The sequence below is a fragment of the Cryptotermes secundus genome, unplaced genomic scaffold (assembly GCF_002891405.2).
Source record: "Cryptotermes secundus unplaced genomic scaffold, Csec_1.0 scaffold73, whole genome shotgun sequence".
Lineage (NCBI taxonomy): Eukaryota > Metazoa > Arthropoda > Insecta > Blattodea > Kalotermitidae > Cryptotermes > Cryptotermes secundus.
Genome location: NW_019738871.1, coordinates 2,366,201 through 2,390,497, shown reverse-complemented (window position 1 = coordinate 2,390,497; position 24,297 = coordinate 2,366,201). Strand labels below are relative to the sequence as shown.

Below are 24,297 nucleotides of genomic sequence, written 5' to 3'. Positions count from 1 at the left end.
CACCCCGCTGACCACAAATCTCACATAAACTGACCTGGAACTGAACCCAGTCCTCCACACTAAAACAGTTTATTTCTACCACTCTTTTCCTTCAGCTCAGACAGTAAGACGATCAGGTTACGGGTTGGAGAGTCTAGTTCCCGGCAGAGGTTTAGATTTCTCTTTGGACCACAGCGTCTCTGGAGGCTATCCACTCAATGGGTAACGGTTAGGCCTGTTAGCCCCGGGTTAAATCAGCCGACCCGTGAAATTAACCCCTCACCTTTGTCTAATGCTGAAATTAAGAGCGAATGGAGCTGGACTGCATCCTTCATCCTCCACACGGCTTCAGTGTGTGGTGCTTAATTAAGCACAGCATGAATAACTGAAAGATAAATGTACGGAAGGCATAAAATGAAAAATTAATGCAATTTTTGTTGTTTCTTTCTGGTGCTGATGATACATTTCTTGATCCTCTCTTCTCCATATTTCCGAGACTGCATGTTGCTGGAGTAGAGGGGGAAACTAATATATTTGTAACATCGCAGTATGAGATTACAGAACGAAAGTTATATGATATGACAAGAAAGAAATATATGCTGTTATACACACGTGTGCTTTCAGGGTCTGAAGGGGGCAACACCTAGTGATACAGCAGTTCTTGCCTTCTTTCAGATTATGCAGGGATATTATATGACAACCTGCAGCAAATCGTTCGGCCGATCAGACGGTAAAGAGGCGCGTTACTAGCGACAGTTCGGCAAGCTAATGTTCAGACTTATGGAGAGACAAAACTTGTCTACATTACTGCAAATGCTTCTTGTTGCTACACTGCATTCCTATTAACTCTGTAAGACTTTATATAGAACCGTTGAAGTTCCTGAGAAAGAGTAAATTTCCCTTCGGATATTTTCCTGCAGTTCTTCAATTGCTTGAGGCTTTCCTTTACGTTCTTCCATACGTAAATTATAGGGGCTGAGGTCAGAGGGACGTACAGGACACAAATCGCTATGCATTTAGTTTAATAACGACTCATTTTAATTTATTTATTATATTATGAACCTTCATAAATAAATTCAGACGTGTCTCTATTAAACCAAATATGAACCTTGACCGCCTCCGTGGTCTAGTGGTCAGAGTTCCTGCCTACAGATTTAGAGATCCCAGGTTCGATTCCCGGCGCTACCAGATTCTCTTAGTGGGTCTGGAGCGGGGTCCACTCAGCCTCTTGTGGATAATTGAAGAGTTACTTGAATGGAGAAGTAGCGGCTCCGGTCTAGAAAACCGAGATTAGTGGCCGTGGGGATTCGTTGCGCTTGTCACGCGACACCCTCTATCCGCTAAAGTTGGCACTAACTTCGCTGACAAGCGGCGGTATAGTTAACTTGCGGACTAAAGCCACGGAGTGGTTATGAACGTTTCTTTTATGTTAAACCGTAAAGTCCTGAAGCTTATGTCGGAATCATCTCACGTTTCTTGCACATTCACTTGTCACATAGCTACTGCGCATGATCACTGCTTTCACCAATGTGTAACTCACACGTGGCATTTCGACACTACAGGACAGGTGACTGATTGGTTGAATCGCTAATACAGTAGCAGGGGCTCAGGATTACGGTAGGCTGTCACGCAACGCAGGATGTAGCCAACGTTTCTGCGATTTGGTGGGGAGATTTTGAAGAGAAATTGCAAGGTGTATAGGCTACTGGTTTGTCTGCCACTCAACGCAACAGACTGCGGATTGACCGTGCGGACATGAGTACTGCGTGGTTCTTCCACATAAGCAACTGAATGATTTTCCGAAAGCTCCTACCTAACCTCCCTGTCAGTTACTAACAAAGCGTGTGGGTTTGTACAGAAATTACATTACCAACATAAACAAGTCAGACAGTGACAACTGTCGTGAAACCCAGCATGAACAAGCCTCGTCCTTAGTTTTTTGTTTTTGTTTTTTTGAAGTCATGGTCATGTTTTACGCAGAAACTGCCTCCTAAAAGAAGTTATTGAAGGAAAGATACAGGGGCCGATAGAAGTGACAAGAAGACGAGGAAGAAGACGTAAGAAGATGCTGGATGACTTTGGGGACAGAAGAGCTCATTTGAAGGAGAAAGCTCTAGATCGCATCAAGTGGAGGAATTGTTTTGGAAGAGACTGTGGACCTGTCGTCTTGACAGATTACTGATGATAATGATGATGATGATTGAAGTATCAAAGCGCCAACGGCATGAATTTGTAGAACAGCACTAAGTCTGTGAGAATGACAGATTACTGCTTAACGTGCCTACCGAATTCCATGTAAATCTGATATATCGCCCGGATAATTAGGAAATTTACAGCTTTTATGAACACAGAGAGTTCATTAATATGCTCATAAATGTCCGTCATTGGTGCCTAATAAGAGACAAATGATGTCCACATTCTTCCACACTTTTTAACATTATTCTCGCATCTAGGCTTAGGTCTTCCAAATGGTCTCTTTCTTTCAGAATTTGCGACCATAATTTCGGATGTGTTTCTCATTCCTCCCATTGGTTTCCCACGCTCAGCCCACTGTAACTGCTACTGTAACATATTACTGTCTTCCTCTAACAAATTCATTAAATTCTGGGAACTACGGGTAAATGGCACGCAATCATACGAGCCAGAGGATACAAATGCGCATCTGCTAACAATGACGGGTCGAATGAATTTCTAAACAATGGATTTGTTGTTGCTTCTGAAGTAGACGATCTACAAGATGCATCACCCGGCTCGCTGCTACAACAATGGGAACAAAGCGGAGACTAGAGACAGATTATAGTCTTCTCTTATGGCAAAGCCATACACTCGCTGTTAACATTTGGCTGTGCTCGGAACGTAGATTGTCATGCCAAAAATATTCTCTCGTGACTTCCAAGTGCTACAATGGACTATCCACATAGTAGAATTAAAGTTTAAATGTTGGTTCATTCCCTTCTTGATTATTCGAAACACATCTCGCATCGTATTAAAAAAAAACATTTTCTCGGAACCGAGAGAAATATTCATAAATTATTAATAAACAATATTCATTCATATCTTACAAGCTGCTATATTTTATTTTGACTTCAAGAAAGATATTGAAGTCGAGAGAGGAGTACTACATAACATTCTAATTGAGTTTGTTTAGGGCTATCACTGAAACTAATTATGCTAAGAGGCTCTTCCGGCCCATTCAGGGTCCAGGCCTATTATTCAGTTCCGTAATCATTTTTCAGACTGTAGGATTCCTTGGATGAGTGATAAGCTCGTCTCAAGGCCGCTACTTAAACACAAGACAACACAAACACAGAATAAACGCATACACACACCAAACATCCATGCCCTGCTTCCAACTGACGATCCCAGCGTCAGACAGTTCATGCTTTAGACTGCTCGGTTACCGTGACCGGCTACACGTCACAAGTTCAGGACTACTGATTTCAACACACTCAATTTTCTGCAGTTGTACAACACAGCTACATAAATACAGTTCTGTTCATAACTATGCGTGAGGCTTTTCAACAAACAACGCTTCTATTACAGGTAATCTAGCGGATGAGATTCTGGCTGGCAGTTACATTGCAATAACAATGTATTCATAACCAGTATATGACTGAATCAAGTAATTTCACATAATATAACACGAACAGACAGTTTTCGTGAAAAAAAAAATGTTGAAAATCATCCGAAACACGCCATCTTCTTACCTAAGGCTCAGCATAACTAGTTGATTCTGTACTATGTGTCACCAACGCGTCACATTTTGACGGATTTTTGTAGAGGAACCCATACAACTGCACTTAATACCATGGAATAATTATCCCGTAGGAAACTTTGCATTGTGTAATCGTTACTAATTTACAACACAATGGAAGCAAGTACTATTGCAGTCATTAGGTCAGCAAAGCGTAGAACGTATTTATGTTCTAAAAGCAACTATGGTGCGCTTTAGAATGGGAAAATCATGGATACATACGGCCAAATGATTATATGAAAGTTCTTCGGTGAAGCAAAATCTTTGTTTAAAAGCACCCCATAACGCAAGACGTCCAGCGCTTGAGAAACGGTTGATTTAGAGATTGCAATACGTGGAGGTGATAGTAAACTGTGTGGCTATGAAATTAACTAAACTGAAATCATATTAAAATAACATTTCTTAATGTATTTCAAATGTTCCGAAGTACAATGTAGCCGGATAAATTAAAATATTTATAACGGACGATGCAAATATTGCTGTTCTGTTTTCAACATTCGATCACGGCTACATTGAGCAGGGCATACTTTAGCTAATAGAGTCAGTTTAGTTTGAGAGAAGCGATTGTTAGCATTCTGAATAAATTATTAAAATTATTCAGTTTAGGACATATTTACAACAAACAGAGCTTTGCAGAGTAATGAACCGCACATCTTGTATAAACTTTAGTATATTAACCTTCCAACTCTGCAATTGTACAATAACAAGATCTGTTTAATGCAAGATTTGAGGTTTCCACGGAGGTGACTAGGAAGAATGCAGCATTCTGGGATATGGAGCTGTGAAGATCTTGTGTGAACCAATGTTTCGGAGGAACGTATCATCTCCATCTTCAGGGTAGAAAAATCGGAGAGCGAGGAACCAGTGTGAGAAAGTAGCTGCAGACTGACCTCAAAAATATTACAACAAAAATAAAAATGCTCTTCTTGGATGTGGCGCCGTGTAGATCTTGTGTGAACCGACGTTCCTCCGAAACGTCTGTTCACAAAAATTCTACACAGCGCCACATCGTAAAAGATGGCATTCTTCAATTGTTTTAATGTCTACATTATTCCCTAACTTAAAGAAATAAGTTTATCTTTTTCTTTCCAACTTCTAAAGCAATATGCATCAAACTTTGGAAACTCCAGTTATTTCTCTGGAGAGTACTTGTTCCGCAAACTGATATATCGCGCGGAATGGTGAGACAAAGTTTGGAGCTTTCGAGGCTTCGACAGGAGCGGAGTTGACGAGCGAGCTTGGGTCGCCTTATCCCCCGGAGAAAGAGCCTGTACTACTGCACGAGAGAACGCAGTGAATCTGGAAGTGGCGGCATCCTTCAACGGTTTTCAGATTTGTTCAGCATATGATAATTAAAAATTAGCATTTCGTAGCTTGAAATTAGCATAAATAGGATATTAACCAACATTTTTCTTAATGTGCTGAGGAAAATAAAAAATTTTGTTGTGATCTCTTGTTTAAGGTGGAAAAAACAAAAGGACTTGTCTAAACTCAAATAAGATTCTATCACTTTTTCAAATAGCACGCTTCAAAATTCGACAATTTTCACATGCAAGTAATTTTGATTTCATCTTTTCGAGTCATCACAACTCATCATCTTCCTGCTTTGTAACTATTTTTTTCCCTTTGGCGCCACAGCCCCAATTTGAGCCTTAAGCTACCTCCATGAAACTCCCCGGTTCACTTCGGTTTACTAGATCTTAGACATTCGGTAGGACTCCTTGGGTGAGTGATCAGCTCGTCGGAAGGCCTCGACCTGTACACAAACACCGAAAAACGCACACATACACACACAGACACAAACATTAAACATCCATGCCCTGAGTGGGATTCGAACCCATGGTTCAGGCTTCCGAGCGAGCGAAGACAGTGCATACCTTAGACCGCTCGGCTACTGTGACCGGCTACTTTGTAACTAATACAGCGTCGAAAACTAAGCATATCAATCAACAGACGAACTAACCGGGGAACTAACATGCACAACAATGAACGAACCAACTAGTAAACAAAGCCCATGTACGTGTACAATCAATGTGAGGAAAACAATTGCTTTTCGCATAGCGGATAAATAATCCTTGTAGGTCAGAGTCGTGTAATCTATTGTTAGTTGCGTTTCCGATTGTGCCAGCTCTGAATATCGCAGCCCAGCAGCGAACACAAAAACAAAACACAAGCGATCCAGCCTCGGAGCACCATAGGGGAGGTTTCTAATTAAACCGAATCAGTCCCGACGTGTGACAAATTGACTAATGACCCAGGAGAACGGATGATTGATTCACGAATATCCACTCACTTGCTCTGTGTCAGTTAAATACGTAGGTCGTGAGTGCACTTCCGGTTTGGCCTCCCCTTCCCGCATATTCATTGAGACAGCCATAAATGGTATCTAACTGTAGTGCTCGCAATTCCCAGTAGCTTCGCGTGGTTTATTACACCATCAGTGCACAAGAGTGATTTCTGGGCGATTGTTAACTTTAGGAACATGTTCAAGTTGGAATAATGAGAATAATCGTCAGTTTTGCAGTAAATCCTACTTTTGTTATTATTGTACAGTACAGCGTGGAAAGTAAAACGGCAGAGGTAAAACATTCAAGCGTATAACAACACTCGCTTTATGTTCTGTATCTTCTATGCTTGTTTGCCATACAAAACATGGCTTACCAACATAGGTAAAACATATATAAATAAGTAACACTATGTAAGATTTGAGGCTTTCACGGCTGTGACTATGAAGAAAGCAGTCTTCTTGGATTTGGCACCGTGTATATGTGGTGTTAACCGACGTTTCGGAGGAACGTATTGCCTCCATCTTCAAGGTAGAAGGAAAAATATAAGAAATATAAGAAAGCTTTTTTTTTTACCGGTTCTCAGGTCTCTTCGCTTGTGGATTTCTTATATTTTTCCTTCTACCTTGAAGATGGAGGCAATACGTTCCTCCGAAACGTCGGTTAACACCACATATACACGGTGCCAAATCCCAGAAGACTGCTTTCTTCATATGTAAATAAGTTTGTAGTGAATATATTAACAATGATCAGTTTTCCCTGATTCATGGAACAGTAAAAGAGTAGGTTTTCCGAGAACATACACCCTGATTATACAACACGATTGCAGTACGAAAAACAATTTGCAAATATACAATTACTATTATCATATTTAAAAAAGGCTATTTACAATATGTGAACTAAACACCGTTGAACCAAAATCAAAGGCTAGTCATAACTACATATAAACTGGAATATTTACAATTAATAGGCTCAAAATATTGTAGGCGTAATTTTCAAAATAATATACTTAGTTTGTAGAAAATTAAACTAGGATCATATTTATGTTTATATAAAAAAAAATATAAAGATATCCCTGTTAACATGCCGTGGAGGCCCATAAGTGTGTGAAATGACGAGGCTCCCACATTTTCTAGACAATCGACTCACATATGGTGGTGAGGTTGTGACCCTTATGCGCCGACCGTCCTTTACCCGCAAGAAGATTCCTAGTACTCATTTCTGTTAGAGGCTGAGTCGACCCCACGACCATACTGCGGCTGGAAGAATTAGAGCAAATGAAAAAATCCAATGACTTTAACGAGAATCGAACCCGCGACCCTTGTAGCGTAATGCCTCAACAAACTACGTTACCGCGTGCCACCATGTTTATATAAAGCTATACTATAATAAGATGATGATAATAATAATATTAATTATTGTTACTATAATAATACAATATTTCTTTTTTACTGGTGCCACTACCCTGTTCGAGCCTTGACCTCCTTCATGATTTCGTAACAGTACATTTATCCTGGGTGGAGCTTTTAGTCCCAGGACCAACCCCCTACCTGGAGAACCAGGATCTATACTTTTGAATTCTAAATTTGACATGTCTGATATGTGTGCCCTACCAGGAGTTTACCCTCCCGCCAGCATAGCTCTCCGGGTCACTGGGGCGCATAAACCACCTCTCCGCGTTAAGGCGGTAGTCCTCGAGGAGGAATGAAATATGTAACGTAAAACTTACTAGAAATTTTGGACGCGATCAAGTCCGTGGGCTACCGTTTGAGAGACCTCAGCTGTTTCGAATACAGAGCACCGACTTTAGAGGAGAGCGTAACGAGAATAGCCAAAGCGACTGCGTATAACAGGAACGCGGTATGGAATTTGCGCTGTGTGTGTGCTGGTTTCTGCTCCTTCAGCCCATAAGCAAAAATATCTAGGCCGGAGAAGAATTATATGCAAATGGTACAAGGTTAGGTAAGACTGCATAATGGGGAGCATTACAACCGCCGCCCTTCGCCAAATACTAGTATAATTAGTATGATGAAGTCAAGAAGAATGAGAGGGGTAGGACATGTAGCACATATGGAGGAGAAAAGTAATGCATGAAGTGTTTTGGTGGAAAATGTAGAATGGAAACGACAAGTAGGTAGACCTAGACGTAGATGGAAGAATATTGAAATAGATCTTAGAGAAATAGGTTTGGGCGATATGTGGTGGAGTAACCAAGCTCAGGACAGAGATCAGTGCTTTGAAATCTTTCAGTTGCTGAGTGATTGTTGACTTCTCAAGAAGAGCTCGCCTCCGTGGAGTTAGTTGGTCTGTTGTAATACAGCACTCACCACGATATAAGGCACGGTTTCGAGACTGTAACCAACACGCCTCAATTACAGTAGATTTTCGCTTCTAACTTCGGCCGCAAGGGCGCGAAACTGATTTCATCGCAGACATTTCCTTCCTTTATTTGCTCCTTTCACAGTAACTGCAATAAACTGGCGGGACTTCGAAGATGTATTTCTGAGGGATTTATAAAGTTTTGATTTCCAATCTTTACCTTACGAAGTGAATATAAATGCTCGATTCCTCCCATGTACCCTGCGTTCTATTGCTGCATTTCATTTCGAACAGCGCAGTTTTTCAGGGATATCTCTTTTTGACAAGGCAACATAGGAGTTTTATTGCTTTAGGATTGGTCCCCACTTACCCCACCCACGAATGGTCTTCTAAGGAAGAAGGGACAACGACGTCATCTGTTTAACAGATCAATTTCTCTGACAAATGACTAGCGAAAAATCTGATTTATAAGAAACGGAATCTCCAGCTTTCCTAACAGGTTTTTACACTTCTTTTCTGAAATAAAATTTTTCTTACAGTAGGAAACTTCCATCCGGAACCAATAAAATTATTATATAAATCAAATGGGATATCGCGTGTAGGTTCTGGATCCACGTATCGCCAACTTTACAGAAAATTGCAGGCAATATAGCGCAGAGAATCCGCTACTGAGAGGCGGAAGCAAAGCGCTGCAAAATAGAATGGATTGCGTCATGTCGTGTGTCTTCATACGGCCAAATGCAGAGGCAGAATTAGAGAAAAGTATTTTCATCTTATTTTAACAGCCATGTTGAAAGTAATGTCTCAATACGGTTACAATTAATGTAGAATATTTATGTGTAACAGGAAGACACGAAACTGATAACCGAAATAATAGAGTTTTTAAATTTCAATGGCAAGAGAACATCCACTACAGTGAGGACAAAACCATGCGCTGGTGGAGTGAACGGCGTATAACAGCAACGATTGGCTTACACATTGAAACAACAGGCCGCCGAAACAAACGCAAGGACGGTCGAAATATATACCGTTTGGACAAGTGGACGACGCCCTAGATAGATGTAGGAAGTGTTTAATATTTAATAATACAGGGCTAGTATAAATGATTCATTCGTTTTTAAAACGCTATATTTTCCAAAGCAATACACATACAAATATGACTGATATATAAAAAGAACCGGAAACTCACCAAGTTTTCTTCACACCCTACAAATGTTCTGTGTATGCCCCTTGGGTCACACGACACACGTCCAGGCGGTAGTCGAGCTCGTTCCACACATTTTGTAGCATCATCCTGTCAATGGTCATCACTGCAGCATCGATGCGTTCCCTCAGCTCTACTAGTGTTCTTGGCAGTGGGGGTACGTAAACACGATCCTTAATGTACCCCCAAAGGAAGAAGTCACAAGGCGTTAGATCAGGTGATGTGGGGGGCCAAGTGAACAGAGCTACGTCATCCTCACCAACACGCCCAATCCAGCGTGTCCTTAAATTGCCAATACCACAGCAAATTGCTTTGTTTACATGGCGGTTCTTTTCCGTACTCTCTTTTGAATGCGCGTTTCACTGCTATAACAGACGAACATCTCGTATATTCCAACAAACAAAAACTCTTTTCTTGCTTTGTCGCCATTTTGTAAAGGCACTGAATTCGTGCTGCCAACTGGTGCATATAATATAAACTTAGTGAGTTTACGGTTCTTTTTGTATATCAATCATATCTGTATGTATAATACTTTGGAAAATATAGCGTTTTAAAAACGAATGAATCATTTATACTACCCTGTACTTAAAATTTTAAAAATTTAAATTTAATTTAAAAAATTTTAAAGAAATTTCATTTAATTGCAATATAAAATGAGTCACAGTGTATGGTGGATTGGCTAGTGTCAGCCGGATCGTAACCGCAACAATAACATGGAACAATGCAGTTGCATGTGGAAAGTATCACCGACATACGTAGAACGCAGGTGACAGTTTTGGCGAACTGAAATACCTGATGTAGGTCAGTTGGGGCCGAAACATGTTGTAAAAAGTGAAAAGTCAAAGAAATAAAGTGGTTGCAATGTTGACGGAACTGTAATACAAATATTCTATGTGAATGGCAAGATGTAGGGTTAGGTGTTCAGAAGACCCGATGTATGAGAAATTTACTCTAACCATAGTCAGAAGAGCAGAGAATATTATGAAGCTGTCACTTATGAAGTGAAGAATGCTGTGATATGGCGTGCAATGCCATTGTCTGGAGCCATGATGTCACATGTTTAATTTTCAACCCCACAACTAGGCGAAAGGTCGCAAATGGGGAGAATGTTTTTCAAACAGGAATATTTCACGAACAAGGGAAGATGCGATGGACGAGACAAATGTAGCGCATATGTGGAAATGATATATAACCGTACATATGAGATTTTGGTTGCAAAGCGAGAAAAGAGGAGTCCCCTTGGAAGACCTTGGAGTAGACGGGAGAAAAATATAAAAATAGCTCCAAAGTAAATGAATAGAATGTCAGGCTATAGACTGGGTTCATCTGTCAGTAGCTAAGGACATCATTCGGCAGCGGAACCCTGTGGACACGGGTTACATTGGATCAGAAACATTTCGTTGCAACAGGTTACGTCATGTGCCAGTAGCTCTGCTTAGGTGAAGCCTGGTCAGACTCGCATGCATCCACCTTTGCAGTTGTCTTCTACATTTCTCGAAACCTCAGATTTAATGGAACAATAAAGTAAAAAAAAAGTAATGCTTTCCCTGTAACAGGCCGTGAAGACCCATGGGGTTGTGAGACGTTGAGAGTCCCACATTTTTCTAGACAATCGGCTCAAAGATGTCGGTAAGGTTGTCAGCCTTACGCGCCGGCCGCGCTTTACCCCCCAGGAAGATTCCTGGTACTCATTTCTGTTAGAGGCTAAGTCGGCCCCAGGGCCATAATGCGGTTGCAAGAATTAGGTCACTTGAAAAATCCACCTCATCGGGACTCGAATCCGCGACCTTCCGGATTGTAGCATAGCCCCTCAACCAACTACGCGTGCCCCCAATAAGAAATATAAAATCGTGGGATTTCACTGTTATGAACTTCATACAAAATTTTATCCAATATTCTTCTCTCAAGCTTAAGTCCATATATAGATGAAATTACTGAGGATCATCAGTGTGGGGTTCGATGTAACAGATCAACTACTGATCAGATTTTTGCATTCGTCAGATACTGGGAAAAGAATGGGATGACAATGAGACAGTATATCAGCTATCTGTAGACTTCAAGAAAGCCTATGATTTAGTTAGGAGGGAGTACTGTACAATATTCTCATAGAGTTTGAGGTGCCTATGAAACAAGTTAGACTGATTAAAATGTGTTTAAATGAAACATATAGTAAAGTCCATATAGGTAAACATTTGTACGATAATTTTGCTATCCAGAATGGTCTAAAACAAGGGGATGCTTTATCGCCACTACTTTTTAAGTTTGCTTTAGAATACGTCATTAGGAAAGTGCTAAAGAAGGTAATCTCGCTAACAAAAACGTAGTTTTCTCTTATTTTCGCTTCAAACTTGATAAAAAGCAAAATAAAACGGGTCGCTTCATTAGTCGAATCGATAGTGGCTGTATCACACGAACTGTAGTTTTCTAGTTTATTGAGGAATAAAGTTAAAGAAATCAAATAAATGAGACTCATAATAATCTTTCCAGAAAAACAATAAACATGGGATCCAGTCACGTAAACTTTTTAATAATATCAGCCGATTTCTTAACATTGAAGCTCTTAACTTGTGAGCGCGCGAATGTTCAGGCTTCCCAAGATGGAGCCAGCAACTGAGACGCGATAACTATTCGAGCTCTTGCAGCCTACTGAGAGACTTTGACGATTTCTAGGTGACACTGGTAGTTGGTGGATGTGATACAGTGCTTATATCGACTAAACATTGAATTCTCTACAGTATTTTCAGAACTACTTTCAATTTACTTTCACGTGTATTAGTGACTAGAAACGGGGTTCGGATTGGTAATTACTTTATAAACAACTCACGGGTTGTAACTAAAATTAGTGGTAACACAATCTTATTGTTGTTGTTGTTGTTGTTGTTATTGGAGAGGATGGGTTTCCCCATGCACTTAGACCAGATGTTGGTCCATTGTGCGTCCCCCTGTGATATTCTACCAGTCTCTATACCCTACCGGTACTGGTGCGGGCCATCAGTCCCGACTCAGCCAGCGAGTTCGGCCTCTACTGGCTCAGCGGTATCTCGATCCTCCCCCCATCTACCAGAGGCGTTAGAGACTACTGTTGGGCGGGAAATGTCCTGAATTTGGCTCAGAGGTCCCCTTGAGACATGAGGTTCTTTTACGTGCCGTAAAGCTACGACACGGGACCCACGGCTTAAAGTCCCTCCCTTGTTCCCTGAATTTTTCCGCCCTTAAAAATTCCACGACCGCCGCCGGGTTTGAACCCGCGTACCTTGAGTCACGACGTGGGAACATTACCCATAGACTACGGAGGCCGCTTAACACAATCTTACTATAACTACAACAATTCGTAATTACGAACAATGATAACACATAATGTCTTCAACTATTGAACTGCCTTGAACGACGTCTTCCTGACAAAAATCCTGTCGAACAGTTTCACTGTTTCCTACATAGACTCGCACGGACCATCCACAGAAAACACAGCCCCTCAATTGTTGTAGAGGCGTGTTTTCTTTGTCATTGCATAGCAACGGTCGCGGCGCGGAGCGCATAGAAAACGCCTTACTTCTATTGTTGCGTGCATGTTGCGGACGTTACATAGCAACGGTCGATGTTCAGAGATTCACTGCTTAGCAACGGGTCTATACGCCAAAGTATACTGGTGGCTTTATTATCCAACTAGCGTTAATTTTTACTAAACAAATCTATTCATATTGTCGTTTAGAACACGCTTGCAAAGGGACAGAGGCTTTTTGAATACAAAATCTATATGAACTCCATTACCATAGCAAAATATTGTATTTTACAACGTACAGTAAGTTGCAAAGGGAAACCAGCCTCCTACATAAGGGTGAAGCTGAACAGGGGCGACCGATTTCATCATTGGTTTTACCTTGCTCATCCTCTATGCAGATAATAGAAATAACCGCAGGGAGCGCGGTGAGCACATAAATGAAAATGTAATCACAGCGTGTAGGATAACGGGAGTAGAATAAATAGAGAGTTATAACTCAGTATTCAGGACTCTGGGGACCCCCCAGCTCTGGACCGTGCAGCCACTTACAACTGACCGCAACATGGCATAGTCCAGACGGCTGATGACCCTTGGGGAACATGTCTTCCGTTTCGTGGAAATAGCTCACCTTGTAACTGAATAATGTGATGTTCTATGAAATAAATTGCTAATATCATGCATAAATTTATTTTTACTTCTTCTGGCTTTGAACTTATCTCATATTTAATGCTTTGCTTTATTGCTGCTGGGGTGGGACTAAGTCCCTTGTATTGCGGCCACTTCTGGCCTATTGTATCAGCCCCAGATGATAGGTGAGGGTGATTGTGGAGCAATTGGTGGAATGAAGATTGGCAGGGGAAACCGAAGTACTCGGAGAAAACCAGCCACAGCGCCACTTTGTCCACCACAAATCCCACTTGACCAGACTCGAGATCGAACCCGGGCCGCCGCGGGGGGAAATATTTAATGCTTGAATAATGAATGCAAGATGAATAGAATATATCACTATATCTAAGAATGGTACGAGTTATGTGTTACAGGTCCTATGCCTCGTACAAATGTCTGCAATATTTTGCTTTCCTCAGGTAGGGAGATATTCCTGCCAAAAATTCTAAATGGAATGCCACTACGTATGCACTTGGAAGAAGTGATAACGGCTGTAGTACGGAGGCAAGTGACGTGGTGGTGATGTAAGTCATACACAGACGCCACTATACACAGTTACAACGGCGACAAATTAGACCACGATAGCTTCCTTCCACAAAAGTTTAAAATTCAGTATTCACTGTCAACTCAATCATTTTACAGTACGTAATTTTCAGTATTATGAGCGGCTTTCAGTAATCCATAAATTAATATTTATATTTGGTAATAAGGATATTAAATAGAATTCACGGCCCAATTATAGAAAATTATATGTCGAGATCAAGGTATAAACTTTACAAATTATTTAATGAACCAGACGCAGTGAAAGTGATCAACGTAGGACGACTGAGATTGTTGGGATACATTCTCAGACTGCAGGAGCAGAACTCTTTCAGGAAGTTAACTCTACATAAATCAGGGGGAACAGAGGGATCAGAAGCTACTCGGCGAGCAGGCAGACATGCTGTCAGGTGGCTGGATTCAGTTGAACAAGATTTTAAGAAAACGGACCGAAGAAATTGGAGACGAAAGGCGCAGGACAGGGACCAATGGCGAGCAATATTAAAAGAGGTCAAGGTTCACCAAGGACTGCAGGGCCCGCAGAAGAAGGATAATTTTCTTTCGTACGAAGCTGTCGCGCCCTCCTTTGTCTCTACGTGCGATAAATCTGAACTTTGGTTGTCACTGTCATTTGTGTCGACATGTTACTAACTTGGACTTAAATTTGAGAAAGAAACTAGTGAAATGCTACATTTGGAGCATGGTTTTGTATGGGGCTGAAACTTTGACACTTGGGGTAGTAGATCAGAAACACCTGGAAAGCTTCGAAATGTGGTGTTGGAGAAGGATGGAGAAGACCAGTTGGACCGATTATGTGAGAAATGAAGAAGTGTTATTTAGAGTCAGTGAGCAGAGGAATATCCTACATGAAATAAGAAAACGGGATGCTTATTGGATTGGTCATATCTTACGCAGTAATCTCCTTCTAAAAGAAGTTATTGAAGGAAAGATAGAGGGGCGGATAGAAGTGACAAGAAGACGTAAGAAGATGCTGGATGACCTTGGGGACAGAAGAGGATATTCTCATTTGAGGGAGTAAGCTCTAGATCGCATCAAGTGGAGGAACTGTTTTGGAAGAGACTGTGGACGTGTCGTCTTGACAGATTACTGATGAATAAATGTTACTAACCCTAGGGATCAGTGTCCTTCATGAGGTACTAACACGTGCCCAGGTAGTCAAGAAACTGCCTGTGTTTTATACAGCCCTGGAGTCTATTACTATGTTCACAAGGAAATTCCACTGATCCTTGTCCTGAGCCAACTGAATCCAGCCAACTTCCTTGCTTTCTGCTTCTTTAGGATCAGTGCTATTATCGCTTATTTACTCCTGGATATTCTATGAAGTATAGTTTTTTCAGATAATATGATCAAATATTCTATGGATTTTTCATATCTCCCATGCCTGCTACAAGCTCCCCCCATCTCATGCTACTTGTTAAATCTATGTAAAATTAGGTCTTCTGTTGGGGTATATATTATGAATGTCCTTATTACGCCTGTATGATTTTCCCTCCAGCCAACTGCTTCCTCCAATTTTGGAACGTGCTATATTGTCCTCAGCAACTTTTCTTCGCTGAATATGAGATCTCAATCTCTCAACCATACAAAACAGTATATAAAATTAAATTTGATTCTGTGGATATGCTACATTTCTACGGTTACTGTTTTCGTATTTACTGAACATGTTATTTGAGTTGCTGAAATGTTCCTGCGAGGCACACGCCACGGTTCACAACATTTGTATTTTAGAGATGTCCTTAAAATAGAGCATATCAAATTGTTACACGAATTCACAAACACTAATACATAAATATTTACACTACGATAATCAAAGGCATATATCACTTATTCAAATGATGTTTTACACATTTCAAACATTTTGTAAACATAATGCTGAAACATAGATGAGGAGACTCATTACTAGGACTCAAAATTTGTAGTTTCAAATAATCCTTAGAATAACAAGCCAAGGCACATATTGACATTAACAATTATTATTTTTCTGTATATTATATTTCAGTATCCTGCTGCATAAACAATAAAATAACATTCATTCGGACGAGGTAACTCATAATGAAAACGTCATTTAAACCGTTGTCCAGGTCTAGATGTTTATACTGCGACCTTACCGACATGCATTTTTGTATAATAACGTACATACTACATCATGAATACGTGCAAGAGGGCACTATGCGCTAGCAGCACGAATTATCTTTTTAAATCAAGATGTGTAAGGGCGTAATGCAGTACGCAAAATATTTAACTGTGACCTGACAATCTATGTTCCTCCCCTGACATGACAAACTTTCACACCCACAGAAAGACACAAAAAAATTATGGTTTTATACATTTTAAATGTTACAATTTTTGATACATACAAAGATGATTATTTATGAACTCAACATCAACAAGAGGTCCCCAAATTTCCACATATGCAGGACCGAATTTAAAATTATCTAAGGGCAAGAACTGCTACGAGCCGGGATAGTTCAGTCGGTATAGCGACTGGCTACGGGCTGGACGACCGAGGGGTCGGATTTCGAGTCCCGGTAGGGTCAAGAATTTTATCTTCTCGATCTCTTCCAGACCGTCTCTGGGCCCATCCAGAGTATCTGTGGATCTTTTCTCGGGAGTAAAGCGGCCTGGGCGTGAAGCTGACCACTCAACTCCAACAAATGCCGAGGTCAAGAAAATATGGATCTATACAACCACTCCGCCATACGTCTTCATGGCGTAGTTTTAATCAGTTAAGCACAGGGACTGTAACGGCGCAAAGGTCAGGTACTTGGAGATATAATTTTTTTGGGGTAAAATTGGAATAATAGTAGATAGACTGTAAGATTAAGAAGTAGCCATGATGAAACGAACCAGGAAGCTTAGGTCTACAAAGAATTGTAACAGAGAATGCCTGAGTCATTAGAATGCTAACCCGGCAGTGTAATAGCGCTGACATTGAGGAAGGAGCTATATGAAGTGGGTCATAAACACTATGGCAGGAGGAAAACGCTGAGTCAGAGGAGGCGGTAGACCCGAAAGAGTCAACCCCTTCTCGAGGGGCAACCAATGAGGGAGGCCAAAATCACATCAGAATGGGCAGGCAACCTACCCGGAACTCAAAGAATCAGCAAAGAGAGGTTATATAAACCCTAGAAGACTTAATCAAAAAACCTTCTGCCTTTAGACTTTCGATTGATATTAAGTAACTTAGAGTTCAGGGGAGGCTATCGCCGGGAGAGCGATGGCCGTGAGTGTGCGCTGGTGGCTGATGGCGAGCATCTATTTCCTCATCTCAAGTAAGTGAAACCAACTTCATATAGCCATGAACATTAAGTGTAACAGTGATAATTGTAAAGTGTAAAACCACAGGGAAAGATAGTCTAACTAGATTGACTAGGTTCATTCGAGATACCGCGGCGTAGAATACCCGCCAGTAGGGTGACAGGAGGTAGAACCAATGATGACTGCAGGTTCATTATCCAGTGTAGTACAACCGACGAACGTCGGTAAGAGTGCATATAGATGTATATAGTGACATAGAGAAATAGAATAGGATAGACATGCGTGTGAGTTTACTTTAACCTAGCAATTCCTTAAGTGTTATCCTCTCCTTGACGACTCCAGGACCTCCCAACGCTCCGGCGAATTACGAGTTAAGCCAGGACAGTGACGCAAGCTATGATAAGTTTACTAGATTTCTTGAAAATAACAAGATGGTGGCAGCATACTAAACAGGGTGACAGAGCGGGATATTTCCACGCCCTCTGTCACCACGGCATAAGAGAGGTGTAGCGGCGGCTTAAGAGAGGTACAGTGGCGGAAGCCACTTCACGCCATAACAGTGGTGGCAGCGGTGGGATACCTCCACGCCCCCCTGCCACCACGGCGTAACAGGGACAACTTTACCTTTTTGAGGCAAGTGTTGCAGAGCAATTTCAACCTGACGTTCTTTAACGGAGAAGCCGTGTGAACACCCTAAAGGAGTGCAATTCTTCCGTACAGCATATTATCATTATTTCAATAACGATAGCGATGAGCTACGGTCTGGACGGCTGTGTTTCGATTCACGGCAGTGGCAAGATATTTTTCTCTACTCCACATTGTCCAAATTGCCTCTGGGACCAAACCAGCTTCCTATCCAATGTGTCCTGGGAGTAAACCAGGTGTGGCGTGAAACTGACCATTCTCCTCCATCTAGTGTCGAGGTCTAGAATGGTGGAGCTATATTTCCACTTCATCACGTCTCCATAATATGGTGCTTAATTAATTTAGCACATGTAAAACTTTACTTTTGGCCTTTACAGATGTTAAGGAATGTATTTGAACTTGTCATTACTGATAAAACACGATCCTATTACCTTAATACTGGCTCACAAAGCATAATTTGCCTTCCGGCTTCCTGATTGGCGGGGCGTCCCACACGAATTTAAATACACTAGAATTTTGGATGACTCCTAACGTGTGTTTACTAACACAGTGCCGTCATTTGGTTAACAGTTAAATCAGTCAAATGCCTGGTCCGGTGACAGATGAGTCTGGAGCAATGGTGGAATGTTGATTAATGTGAAGAAACTCGGAGACATATTTAATTGAGTGTCACTTTGTCGCCCGTGAATCTCACCCAAAGCCAGGGACAAGAAGCCTGAGATATGGTGGGGTCCTTTGTTTTTCCTTGGCACTACAGCCCCAGTGGGCCTAGGCCTACTTCCATGAACTTCTCCGTTCATTTCGGTTTTTCTAGATCTTACACAAACACAGAAAAACGCACACACACAAACTAAACATCCATGCCCTAAGTGGGATTCGAACCCACGATCCCGGTTTCCAAGCGAGCGAAGACAGAACATGCCTTAGACCGTTCGGCTACCTTGACCAGCATGGTGGAGTCTTATGAACTAATTATCCAATAACATTCAAGTATTTATTTATTTGTCTGTACACTCAACTTCCGAAATGCCAATTATAAAATAATGTGAGCAAAGAGACACAAAATAAAGACATTCGTGCACCAAAGAAAGACGAAACACGGCAACTCGTGTCATTTAGATAATAACAATTCCATTTGTGCAGGTGTGCCAACCATGATGTGGTGAGAAGATATATGTAAAACTAAAGCTATCCCTGTAACAGGCCGTGAAGGCCCATAGGGTTGTGAGACGTCGAGGCATATTACGGGAGTGAAAATTGTCTGGCGAACCTAACCTGCCCGTTTCTAATGATAAAAAATATCCGCTTAACGCCGATTAACATAACTTTGTGCTTTAAAACAACTTAATCAAACAAAAAAAAACTCCGTGGTTTTAGTCCGCAAGCGAACTATACCGACCGAGCGACCGCCTCTTCTCGGCGAAGTTAGTGCCAACTTTAGCGGTTAGAGGGTGTCGCGTGATCATCACAACGGGTCCCCACGGCCGTTAATCTCTGTTCTCTAGACCAGATCCGCTATTTCCTTGAAATAGCTCCTCAGTTATACAACTTCGGTAGCCGAACGGTCTAAGGCATGCACTGTCTTCGCTCGCTCGGAAGCCGGGATCGTGGATTCGAATCCAACTCAGGGCATTGATGTGTTTGTGTGCGTTTTTCTGTGTTTGTCTACAGGTAGAGGCCTTGCGAAGAGCTGATCACTCGCCCAAGGAGTCCTACCGAATGTGTAAGATCTAGAAAAACCGAAGTGAACGGAAGTTCATGGAGGTAGGCCTAGGCCCACTGGGGCTGTAGCGCCAAGGAAGAAAAAATATGTCCTTATAAAATTACAAACTTTCCTGAAAGCTAATTCATTTATCTCAGGACTGTTATTAGGAATGTATTCTGTATTACTACACATTTTGCCGACATGCGTAAACTTTACAGTAACACACACACGCGAGCAGAGCAACTAGAGGTTGAACGGGAGAAAGGACTTTGTGCTGCTTAATTAGAAACCCGTACGATTGTAACTTTCACAATTGTAACTAATCCGAACACGCATGCAAGACAACTCTGAAACCTGCTAACAGGGCGGCCTTGTTGAGGCCTTTGTCTGCTGTAAACCTCTGAGATCCCTCGTTTTGTTTGGCCTTACACAGATCGACTTCTCTCGCAGATGTTATAGAGACAGCTCAGACAGACGAAACTTGCAGTAGGTTTACCCCTGACCACATCATTTGCGAATGTCCTGCAAACTTTATCTGGGCTTTCCTGCGGTTGGAAATGCATTCAGGTTCCCTGACATTTGTTAGCAGACGGTGAATTAGTTGCGACCTAGCATACAACATCAGATCCTAGTTCCTTGTTTACAGGTTCTGCATTCTCTACACGAAGTGCAGTGTATAGGTTATGACACTTCGCTTGTAACCATGTTTAATCTCCAGAAGTAGTGAACAGATTTCAATGTAACTTTGTATGGGGGAGGACAGTCTACTTTAATCTATTTTGGTCACCTTGTTAAGTACAATCTCTGATATCTTAATTTCATGCATCCTGCTGTGCTACAATATACAACTTTTATGTTTTACTATTTGTTGTGTTGTGACGGTTCATTAAAGAGTTGTACAATCTCTATTTATACAAAATTTTACCCAAATTTATTACGAGGGAGTGTCAGTAAATAGGCCACAAATGGAAGTAAAACAGTTGTAATGGACGTAATAAACTATAATTTTGCCTGTGGTTCTGTATGGGTGTGAAACTTGGCCTCTGACATTAAGGGAGGAACACAGACTGAGGGTGTTTGATAACAGGGTGTTGAGGAGAATATTTGGACCGAAGAGAGATGAAGTGACAGGAGGGTGGAGAAAACTGCATAATAAGGAGCTTCATAACTTGTACTCTTCTCCAAGTATAATTAGAATGATCAAGTCAAGGAGGATGAGGTGGGCAGGTCATGTAGCACGAATGGGGGAGACGAGGAATGCGTATAGGATATTGGTGGGAAAGCTAGAAAGAAAGAGCCCACAGGGAAGACGAATGCGTAGGTGGGTGGACAATATTAGAATGGGTCTTAGAGAGATAGGATGGGATGGTATGTATTGGATAGATCTGGCTCAGGATAGGGACCAGTGGAGGGCTCTTGTGAACAAGGTGATGAACCTTTGGGTTCCATAAAATGCTGGGAAATTCTTGAGTAGTTGCAGAATTTGCGGCTCCTACAGAAGGGTTCAGCTCCATGAGTAAGCAAGTAAGCAATGGACGTAATAGATTTTATATTTGTATCACTAGGTAGCAGCATAGTCAGACTTCATGACAGTCTAGGTAGTAGACGCGCATGCGCATATTCAGTGGATGGTTTCAGTAGACAAAATGGTGACCGTGCTTGAGGTTGATACTACCGAAGAACAATTTATGTTGTGCTTTGTGGGGAAAAGGACTCAAGACAAAGGATATTCATAAAAAAATGTTTCCTGTTTATGACGGGAAGTGTTTGTCGCGCAAAGCGATTCACAGCTTGGGCGAGAAATTCTCTCAAGTACGTTTGAAAGCCACAGATGATTCTCGCCCAGGTCGCGACAGAAGTAACTGCGCTGAGCTGACAGAAGGATAACGAGAGACGGTGTAGCAACTGCACTAGGATGTTCCCATGGGTTTGCCTTAGCACAATGCATGGTCGTTTGAAGTTTCGGAGTGTGTGCGCACGGAGGTTGGCCAGGGAACTGAAGGATCGAGAAAAAATGAACCGAATGGGTCTGTCCTTGCAACATCTCTTATGGTATGCAAATGAAGGATATGATATGAGTAACAAAATTGTTACTGGGGACGAATCATAGGTGCGTCACTACCAACCCGAATCAAAGCGTGCTTCAATGTAATGGGAACATCCCAGTTCACTTTCGCCTTCAACCAAAAAAGTTTAATATTACGCCATGAGCTACGAAGGTTATGTTTACCGTACAGAATTACTGGGGTTTTGTACTTTTTCCACCGTCCAGTATTCTAGAGAATAGAAAACACGACGTTTCGGAAAAGGGATATGTTTCCGAAACGTCTTGTTTCTTTCTCTAGAATATCGGAGAAAGTAAAAAAACAGTTATTCTGTGTGTTTTTCACCATCTTCAGAACCCTTTAAAATCTACTTATGTTTACTATGTTTTCGGATTCTCAAGGAGTACTGTTAGCCCATTTTCAGAACCGTAGTGAAAATGTGAAGTCTGCTGAGTTGAAGAAAGGCTTACTATTTCATCTGATATAGTTCGCTTGCGGACTAAAGCCACGGAGTAAAAAGTAAAGTAATGGATGAACTAGCTACACTCCCGTTCCACACACGCACGCACGTCAGAGGATATGACAGATCAAAGGTGATGAACAGATATGGATAATTAATCTCAACGACCAAGACTCGAAGGATATCTAATCTACTTAATTAGTCTGTATCGAGGATACGGCGAACCGCACTTGAGGAAGGTCTGTACATTTATAATTGGCAAAGTGTCAGGCTCTTCATCCGAATGGCTACGATCACTGTGTTAAATTTTGCCAGCGAATGCTTGTACATCACCGGATTCTGTTCACTGATGAAGCACAATTTAATTGGGATGGCAATACTAGTGCACGAACCTCCCACTTGTGGCCCGACGGTAATCCACACGGGACCGTTGAAGGGAGCTTTCCATATCGAGCGTCAGTGAACGTTTGGTGTGGTCTGATCCGACATGTGTAGGCTGGATTATCCGTTGTAGCTGCTTCTAACTCCTTCACGAGGCTTTTAATGAAGGGAGTGTTCTGTCAACGTGATGGGGCGCCTCCAATTTTCATTCAACTTAAATGTATAAATGTTATTTGAAGCGGCCGTACTTCTCAAATGGCTTGGCCACCGAGATCTCCGGACCTAACTGCACTTGAGATCTGCCACTCTGCGCCGTATGGACTCGGAGCGGAATCCAGAGAAAACACCACCTGCATCACCTCTGCTACTGTTGTGTGACGTCACCGCGCACGCGTATGTAACGAGCGATACACAGTAACGGCTGTACGCGTCACGTGTCTTGATACCTACTCTATTGTTGCGTGCGGACGTTACCTAGAAACGGCTTATAATTATAGAGTCACCGCTTAGCAACGGGTCTGTAATCCATAATATAACTAAAATTTCCTTGTAGTAAAAATAAATTCTTATGAAACATGATATCATGTGCTGGCTCTCTGTGGGTTGAGAGATGTAACCCGGTTACCGCTTCCCCCAAGCTCGGCGCGTAGTCGAACATCCGCAAGTTTCGGCCGTTATTTGCAATTTAAATACACCTATAAATCTATTGAATACAAAATTTCATTAAATATTCAAATTTTTATTTCAAATCCAGTAATCATAACGGTTCGATAGGACGACCACACCAGTGCATTAATTAGTTCGGATTATCGGGGCGGCTGTGTATTATAAACATACAATTAAGCTTTAATATGAATATTTTCTAGCAGAATCTGTAAAAAGTTTTTCTTTATATTGCAGTCAACGATCCAATTTATATAAGGTTCAGTATAATAGCGCTACGACTGACAGGGGGAGGACTGCGCTGCGCACTGGGCGACCGAGGTTCGATACCAGTCAGGTACAAGGATCCCTTCTCTTCTTTCGGATGAAACTGAGGGCCTCGAATTCTCGTGTGCTATCAGTTAAAGGAGGTTAATGCAGCGGGGATGAAGTTTCCGGAGCTTGGAGCTGATCCAACCATCTCCACCCAGTACCGAGGGTAACAATGCCTGGAGCCTTACTTCCACTCCCCATACGTCTTCTTGACGTATGCTCAGAGAAGCACTGGAACAATTGTTATGATTTTGATTACGTCGTTAGCAATAGTAAGCAAAGAGCACAGCTTTTTCAAACAATGTATAGGAATGGAGTAACAAATGTTTTTAACCACGAAATCTGAAGTTAGGAAAACCCAGATTTCGGTCCTGTTTCGAACCGGAGACTTTCGGAATAGGATGCAAGAATGATAAGCACTAAAAATCATGTCCAGAGGTATTTCATTATAAAATAAAGGTAAAGCTATCCCTGTAAGAGGCCGTGAAGGCCCATAGGGTTGTGAGACGTTAAGATTCCGAAATTTTCTCTAGACAATCGACTCAGGTAGCGGTGAGGTTG

At 41.7% G+C, this 24,297-nt stretch overlaps 1 protein-coding gene across 2 annotated transcripts in view; it reads right to left on the bottom strand.

Annotated features, from left to right (window-relative positions):
- The window catches only part of LOC111871073, a 436,676-nt gene that overhangs the window by 79,416 nt on the left and 332,963 nt on the right, over window positions 1–24,297 (bottom strand). The window lies entirely within an intron of this gene.